At 39.7% G+C, this 9,384-nt stretch overlaps 1 long non-coding RNA gene across 1 annotated transcript; it reads left to right on the plus strand.

Moving 5' to 3' along the window:
* The first annotated feature begins 8,406 nt into the window (after positions 1–8,406).
* Positions 8,407–9,062, plus strand: LOC131677700 (uncharacterized). The gene is made up of 3 exons (XR_009303415.1): positions 8,407–8,488; positions 8,585–8,689; positions 8,773–9,062. It is a non-coding gene; the product is annotated as an uncharacterized LOC131677700 (long non-coding RNA).
* The last annotated feature ends 322 nt before the right edge of the window (positions 9,063–9,384 follow it).

Here is a 9,384-nt window from a genome sequence, read left to right on the forward strand (position 1 = left end):
ATTTTTCCCGCAGCTTGCGGCACGCTTACCTCACTCCTCACCTAGTTACTGCCAAAAACGAATCACCTTAGAACTCTAAGCACCTTGGTGGCGTTGTTTTCGACTTGGCGCAGACGAATGGCAAACTCCTCAAAAAGTGGAACGTTGAAGTTGAAAAAAGTGTATCAAACATTCTGACCATCGCTGTACCCCGCTTGGGTAAAAGCATAACGAGAACATCAGTTCCTTTTTTCTCGTTGCCTCGGAACCAAGCAGAATACCATCTCCCGGTCTCGATTCTCCCCATCCTGCGGTAGATTCAGTCGATCACCGGAGAACGCTCTCGTTTCGTTTGGATACATGTTATAATCTGAAAACTAACCCGTCGTCGTCGTCCGGTTTGAGCTCGTAGCGTATATCGAGCGCGTCATTTGACGAGAGTGACCACCCAGCAGATGACATGCGTAAAGTCGTACAGACCCTACAGGAGGCGCTACCTTTTTGTTTCCTTCTTCAGTAGAGACGAACATTCACCGTCTTTTGCTGATCGCTGGGCTTCTTTGCGATTTCTTTTTTTCTGGTCCCGAACAGTCTCCGGCAGATCCTGTGAAGGAAGAATAAAAAATAGTGAAAAGTACGGGGCAATGTCAGAGGGTTTACTATACAAATAATCGAACCATATTCTGTTTTGTCTCTCGGACATGTTTTGCATTCCCCATGGATATGTGGCGGACTCTCAACATGACACGGAATTTGTATATTGGTGCAGGTATAATACAATGCCTGTTTCCTCCATCGCGGTGACATGGTCAGTAATATAGTTTTGCGAAAAAAAAGTTGAATCTAAATGTCTATTGTTTAAATAAAGCTAAAAGTGTATTCTTATCGATCCCGTTTATTAAAAATAATACTAGTGTTTTTACTGGCAAATCAACATTTACATTACGGAATTCGATAAACTTACAGACTCAATTCGGCTCGGCAATTCCCCAACAGCCGTGTAGTCAGCAAATTTGGAAACCGATATCTCAGTAAAGTGAGATTTGCTTGCTGATTTTCGGTGATGCAGTTGGAGTGCAACGGTGACTTCCAACGTTTATCAATTTGAGTTCACAAAGGTTTTTAAATAAATTTTGTTCCAGCCTAAATGTCTTTTATCTGGTCCCAAGCAATATGCAGTTGTAAAACAATAATTTTGGGTTCACCAAAGTATAGTCGTATAGTATAGAGTCGCTTATGTACTCTTCCGACAATCATACCATGTAATAAGTATACTTCACACGTATGACTGTGAATGAGATGTGACACCTGACAGTCCTGGTTTTTATAGGATTGTGTGTTTTTAGATACCATCAAATAATATTGCGATTCGGATATCACATTACATCTGCAATAGAGCAGTGGGTATATGGCCAAGTGCTAAATTGACAAGTCACTGCACAAAGTATATGCATTGTACTTGTTCAGTTTGATAAGCTAGGAACTGTGAGCGGGGATTTTAATATGCAGGAAAAATACGTATTGCTTGGTCTGAGTAGGAAACGACTAACGTCTCTTGTTATCAAACAATAAGTAAATAGTTTCTTTTTGAGCGTCTTGATGGAATGCTGAAAAAAAGAAATATAAAAAGCAGAAATGTTTTCCTTTTAATCCCACAAATTTAATTTACCTTGTGTAAAATAAAGGAAAACATTTCTTCTTTTCATATTTTTATTTTTAACCAATGAGTGATTTTTAATTAAATAGGGTTTTCAAACAAACCTTCGTCTGGAATGATCCATTCTCGTTGGTACGGATGTGTTCATGACTGGTTTGTGAATGAGTCTTCCTACTTACAAGTCAATTGATCACTTCGCTTGGGTGGGAATACATTTGCCTCCTACTAGCTGTCGACCTTGGGTATGTTAGCTGGTTCCAGGAAGGAGTGCAGGACTGGAACGTCCGGGAATGTTGATTGTTTCACTCAACGAGTTACTTTTGTTCTTGGAATTAACGGGACGCATCCCCCGTGCAAAAACAAATTCGGTGTATTGCTTCCGTGTATAACCGAAGCCTTTCAGACAATCGCACCTTAGCTAGTTACAGAAGACTTAAACTCCCACGGTGTGTCATGGGGTTATATTCACGATGGTAACTGATCTGGCGTGTGGAAAGCACTCCTTGTATTTCCCCGGAAAAAAATATGGGAATTCCTGAGTGTTTGACCTGAAAATTCATACCAGATTACCTTAATTTGATTTCTTTCACATTGCTTAGATTAGAATGGTAAGGCCGACACTTAGGCATTAGAAGGCAATCTTTATGATAGATCGTTTAGTTTCAACGAATTTTTCAGTAATTCTTATCAGAAGACGCTCGAAAATTGACAAGTTTCGTGGAACAAAGGAAGTTTAGGAATTCTGGAAGTATCAACAAACCTTGGTTCAAGGGGATGGATGAAGCTCGTGACTTCATTCGGGTGATATCTCGGACCATGTTAAATCAGTATACGTTAGATGCGCATATTCGGTATATTGCGGTCTCTGCGGTTGTGGTAACGGTTATCGTCACATTGAACATGTTGTCTGGCCGTGCACCTAGTATTATGACGCCAGATCATCGCTAAATGGTTCCCTTTGGCCTCATTCCAGTTCAAGAAATTCTGGCTATTCTCGATCACCTCTATATGTCTCTCGTATACAGATTTTTGAACACGATAAATATCCTAATTATTTTTTCATTTAGTCATGAAGGGTGGCGGTTGAGCTATGAAGAAGCCGAGAGTTTTAGGCCTAGGCTTCTTTTCTTCTTAATGTTTCGGAAGTGATAATCTATCATCACATAAGGAACTTTAGTTTAGTTTAATATCCACTGCACAAAATGCAAAATTCATATCAGTGTGGGAAATCCACTATCACTGTGATTCACGATGTTGTTTACAATATTGAAAAGGCCTTCTTGCTTAAGCAATCTAGTTCTCCTAGATATTGAGGGTGCTTTTGACAATGTGTCTTTCCAGTCTATTCTGAAAGCAAGCCGCGATCATGGGGTGTCAGCATGTATCTCGCGTCAGATAAAAGCAATGCTTAGTAATCGCATTCTTTCATCGTCACTGAGACATACAGAGATAAAGAAATTTAGTATTTGCGACTGTCCTCAGGGTGGCGTTCAGTCACTTTTGCTATGGATCCTAGTTGCTGACGGCTTGTTGAGGAAACTAAATGTGCTTGGATTTCCAAGGTACGGGTTTGCTGACTAATGTACTAAATACTAATAGCTGAACTTTACATCAAAACAAACTTTAACTTAATGCAACGAGTATTAAGAGCCGTTGAACAGCGGTGTCGATAAGTTACATTATCAGTCAATCCAAACAAAACTTCAACGGTTCTTTTCTCGAAGAAGGGAATAATAACCAGGGTTCATCCCTTGCAGTTATTTGATTCTGAGTTGCTATGTGCAGATCAAGTCAAATACGTTGGAGTTATATTGGATTTGAAACTGAATTGATATGCTCACATTGAGTTCAATGTCAAGAAAGCGTATATGGCCTTCGGGTAGTGCAGACGAACTTTTTGGAAAGACCTGGAAACTCAAACCTAAATACATCTTTTGGATTTACACGACAATTGTACGTCCAATACTGGCATACAGATGCCTTGTATGATGGCAGAGTGGAGAGGTGATGACAGTTCAGTCAAAGCTAAATCTGCAAAGAATGGTGTCCATGGCGTTGACTGGTACTTTCACCACAACTTCGACTGTTGCCCTTAAGGCCTTTCTATATATCAAACCAGAGATCCAACGTACGACGGTAGCTGGGTCCTCGTGGTGCTGCGTCGTCCTGATAACCTCCTTCGAATCTGCTATCTGGCTTAGAAGGAACAAACCTCTGACACACTATAACTCGCCACCACAGTCTTTCCTACCGTCCTTTCGTCGAACGTCTTCACCGGTCTCACCAACCGCGATACTTTTTCGTTTTCAACTTTCCTATGTAACTTCGAGGATCTATTTCTACGTCCGTTTTAATGGATTCCAACGAATCCTAGTTTCTATCATTTCTCCTCTCCTTCTTACCTCGCCTTCCCTTCACTCCTTCGTCAAAATCGGAATCAGTGGTTCTGCGGTGCGATTAATTTCTCCCGTTTGTTGAGGTTTACCTAACCTTCGCCGGTGGGAACACTCCCGACGGTCGGCTGTCCGGAGTTGAAGTTACTTTTTTTTTTTCAAACGACATACTTATGAATTAATTCAACAAACGATAAATCTATCAAATTCACGGTAGCCGGTTTCCCAGATCAATAAATACACAATAATATATCTGATTTTTATTGTTATCAGAGGTGAACGAGTTAGAAAAGTTTCTATATTTTAATTAAATAATATTATGTTAGTATAATTTTACAAATATACCTAAAAGTAATTACAAATATGATGAGCCTTTGAAAAATAATATGAAAAATTAACTAAAAGAAACAAAAAAGCAAAACTTAATTTATATTAGGTCTTGTGCCCTTAAGGACATGCTGAACAGAGTTACAAGGTGGCAGCTAAAATGGCTGCCGTCGTTTCTGCTTCTTCTTTTTATTTCATCGTCAAAATCAAAACATTGCATTGGCGCGCAAGACAATCGTTTGTGACTTAAATGTCTTATCTCAGATTGCTTAGAAATTGTATCACTGTATGTAAGCATGTTAGCACATGCAGATGAATAGATTCTCATCACGGAATTTTGATTCGTTTGGAAAATTTGTACCTTTTTATTTTTCAAAACAAATCAAACACGTGGTACAAAAATCAGTCAGCTGATTGCTGAACGATACGCTTGTGTGCGTGCCATAGCCTATCAGTATAGTACGTTCTAGCCGCACACAGATGCTAAACGTAACCCGAACATATCCGAGCATAACCGAACCTTTGTTGTTATTTTAGGCATCGCTTCACCTTAACGCGCAAAACGGTTTAGTCCAATTATATTGCATAATACCAAGCGTTTGGTTTCTTGAACCAAAAGACAAGAGTTCGTCTTCACTTTCTCGTCAGCAAACCAGAGCTATATTTGCTTCCCGGGACATGACTCGGGACATGTGGCTTTAGGCGTTCACATATGTCGTGTGAACTGTTTGGAATTTTTTGTGTCTAACCAGTGCTAATTTGGGTACTAGTTCACATACATCGTCTAACTAGACACCCAGATGGTGCTAGTTACTGACGAGATGAATTCGAAACACAAAAAAGCAAAACATAATTTATATTAGGTCTTGTGCCCTTAACGCGCAAAACGGTTTAGTGCCCTTAACGCACAAAACGGTTTAGTCCAATTATATTGCATAATACCAGGCGTTTGGTTTCTTGAACCAAAAGACAAGAGTTCGTCTTCGCTTTCTCGTCAGCAAACCAGAGCTATATTTGCTTCCCGGGACATCACTCGGGACATGTGGCTTTAGGCGTTCACATATGTCGTGTGAACTGTTTGGAATTTTTTGTGTCTAACTAGTGCTAATTTGCTACAATGCTACATCGTCTAACTAGACACCCAGATGGTGCTAGTTACTGACGAGATGAATTCGAAACACAAAAAAGCAAAACTTAACAAAATAGATATTATTAACGTAACCTACTATAAATCAATGGAAAAATGAAAGTAATAAATGGGGTTCTGAGTCATAGTTCATGTGTCAACGGTAACAAGGGACGTGCTGGTGTTGGTGTCTACTGTTGTGAAATGAGATTGGAACAATCTCACTCGTTAGGTAGGTACAGAGGTTTATAGCTTTGCCGGATAAGCTCTGTTGAAGAGCCGATTGTACCCCGCACATAATCGCGAAGATTTCAGCTTGGAATACAGTATTCCAAGCTGAAACCTTCGCGATTATGTGCGGAGTGCGATTGGCCCTTCAACGGAGCTTATCCGGCAAAGTTATAAACGTCTGCTCCGATAGTAAGGCTGCAATCAGGCCCTTTGCTCAGACAAATCACGTTCCAACTAAGCATTATCAACACTATCTACCTTGTCTGGGTTTCCGGACATTCCGGTATTACGAGAAATGAATGGGCTGACGAATTTTTGAAAACTCCACTGCGGCATGCTGATCAGGGCTTTAACTGGCCACTACAAACTCAATTATCTCAGGGCTACTATTCAACGCGCTGGGCCTTTTTATGTGATCTTTGTGAATTCGATTACGAAGCCTCATATCATCTGATATGCAACTGCCCAGCAGTAGCGCAATTGCGATTTCTAGTTTTCAGCCGTCCTAACCGTGTTTGGACGACTGAAATCCAGAGACATACTAAAGTTCCTTATCCAATGTGGTAAAGAGCTTTAGGCTTACTCGCAGGCGATCTGAACTAGTTGTGAGTTTAGCTTACCTGCTGTTTGTTTTTGTGCTGTTATTTTTCCACCCTTCCAATTCTACTTCTCCCTCCTCCTTCTCCCTTCCTTCCGAACAGGAAATGATAAGAATACACGGCAAGGCACAAATCTCAGCTACATACGGGGAACGTGCCATCTAAGAGATTATATTCTGATATACTGATCCCTGGTTGATATGCTGGAAATCTGTTCCCCAAAAAGTTCCCAGCGGTTCCATGGCGATCCTGCGGTGTCATGGCAATGATATTTGGTTTGTCAAAAAAACTACTTGTTTGCCTTCTTCTCTTTCCTGTCATTATTGTTACTTTCCCTGATACGGTATCTGGTACTCTGATGTTGGAATCCCTCTTGATATAGTATTTCGCCTTCCTTATAAAAAGCCTAATGGTTTCTCTTTGTTTTAATCAAATGTTAATCAAATCATAGTTCTTGTTAAAATACTACAAATCGTATAGCTAGAGTATCCTCTGCTTTCTCATTTGAATTCGATGAAGTGTGTATAATTAAAAAAGAATAAACATTCATTGAATGCAAATTTCACCGAATTCAGAAGTAAAAAGTTAATCGAATAACGATGCTAGAGCTCACTAGATGAAAGTTGATGTTGAGAATGTAGAAATAATATAGGGCCTTCCTTGCTCTTGGCCCTGCTACTCTTTACCACTCCGTTTACAGCCATCGAAAATGGAAAATAATTCAAAATATTTAGCAACATGTTCACAACTACCTCAACTTTCGCGAGATGAAGTAAAAGCGTGAGTCTCTATAAACGAAACATTCGGTCTGGCAGTACATACATATCCAGTGTCCAGCGGTATAAATGTCGTGACGTTTCCGGACAGTTGAAATAACAATCGAATAGGAAAGGATATAAAAAGTATCAATATCATTTTAGTTTGTGCTTCCAAATGGTCTGGGGCTGGTTTAAACGAATAACGAATATCGAATATCCTTTAGAGCCGCTACCTGTCGATGAGTTGGAAATCATATACTTATATTGGCTGGGAGTCCTTTAATATCCTTTTCGATTCAGAACATTGGAAAAGTCGATTCAAAAGGATACCTTTCCGTAGAACAGTTTTTTGATGGAGGTTACTTTGTCATGGGTGAACAGATTTTTGATTGAAAAAATGTCGGAAACATATGTTAGAAATGTTGTCACTACATAGATCAAGTCCTTCCGAAGAATTTTGCCTTTTTAATTTCTTCAAACTATGATTGCATTACTGGTTATGTTCAATATCATTTTGGAAATGTCTATTACTTTATTAGTTCATTTGGCACCTATGTACAAGCGCTCGATATTTACGAACTTATGAGCTACGTCGACGTTGAAACACTTGAAATAAAAATATATAAGGCAAAAATCGGTCATTTAAAGTTTCGTTGAATGATCTTATATTTTTATTGCAGATTGAATCTTCGCCTTATACAAAAATATAATACACGAAAAAAGAAGCAGAACGAATTTTCCAATATAATGAAATGCATTTATAATTGCCCTGAATCCATGAGAACTCATTTCAACAGCACTGATTTCAATGAAATTAACTCCACTGAATTTTCAATAGCACCAAAATGGGAAAATTAGTAATTTGAAAGGTTTCACAAATCGATAACCGCTCGTAATGTACCTAAATACATTCTCGTTCAATTCCACGGACGCCTCGTGGAAGAAAGTATCATACAAAGGAGCCATACGTGAAAAGCAGCAACCTATGGCAACAGTAAGGCAAATAAGCTTCCTATTCACGCTTCCATTATGCCCGAACAGAATGCCAGTAGCGAGCAGAACATTCCTCGCCGGCCAACATTGTGGGATAAAACACAAATAAAGAGAACGAATGGTGGAACGGGTCGGCGCACAAGTCGGAAAGCAGCAGAGGAAAGTCCGGAAGTGTCGTGAGACGCTGGTTGCCAGGGAGGCGACAGAAAGAACCGACGAGTGGGCGTCACGAGTGCGCGCAATTATGGCTTCCTCCATTTTCATTTCGATTCCCAATAAAACATGTCCAACTGCTCAGCTTCTACTGCAATACAATGTAGCGCGTCGAAAGTCGCGTAGCCCCGCATGTTTCAGTGGGTACAAAAGCATCGCAGTCGCGTGGATTTTCCTTTGTGCATAGCTGAGATTGAAAATTAGATTAATAGGTAAAATATTATTCGAACAGTTCACCTTACTTAAAAAACAACATAGATCTGGATCTCTCAACTATCACTACACTGGTGTATCTTTTGATAGTGCAGTAAGACATTTCTAATGTCAAAAACTCCTGCGTCGGTTAAAGCATCGACTTCATAAAATCCATGCATCTTTTTTTCTGACGAAAACAACCTCAACCAGAATCGAAGGTATGACAGGTTGCTTGCACCGGACCGTAGTCAGGTTCCTATCGTCATGTCAACCAAGTTTCCGACTCATGTAATGTTTCTAGGCATAGTATCCAGCGAGGGGGTCGCATTTTTTGATAAAGAACTAAATGTAACAGCCGACGCATACTTGAAGGTTCTCCATTACGTTGTATATTGGACGAAGAAGGTTACTACTGGCCGTCATTTCATCTTTCAATAAGTCGAAGTACCTTTCAATAAGTCGAAGTACCTGCTTATAATGCTACAAAAACGCAGAAATGGCTTGCTGAAAATATACCGGGGTTATGGTTCCCTGGCAGTCCTGATATAATGGTTTTGGATTTTTTGTGTGGGGCGCCATCATGCAGGATACCAATAGGTCGTTGGAACATGAAATCAAGGTAAATTCGATAAAAAAGGTAAATGAACATTTAAAACAGTTGTCGAAAAGGAAGGCGATTTTTCTAAATGAAATAAGGGACCATTCATAAATTACGTAACGCTTTTAATGGAAGGGGGAGGTTTTACGACAAATTTTCCTTAAGATTTTTTTTTTCCAAAAAAATTGTTACGTAATAGGGGAGAGGGGATAGAATTTTTTTGACAATTTGTTAGATGGGAGGAGGGAGAGTCCATTTTAGGCAATTTTTGCGTTACGTAATTAATGATTGGTCCCTAAGGAACAATGTTACGTT

Source organism: Topomyia yanbarensis, chromosome 1, assembly GCF_030247195.1.
Source record: "Topomyia yanbarensis strain Yona2022 chromosome 1, ASM3024719v1, whole genome shotgun sequence".
Lineage (NCBI taxonomy): Eukaryota > Metazoa > Arthropoda > Insecta > Diptera > Culicidae > Topomyia > Topomyia yanbarensis.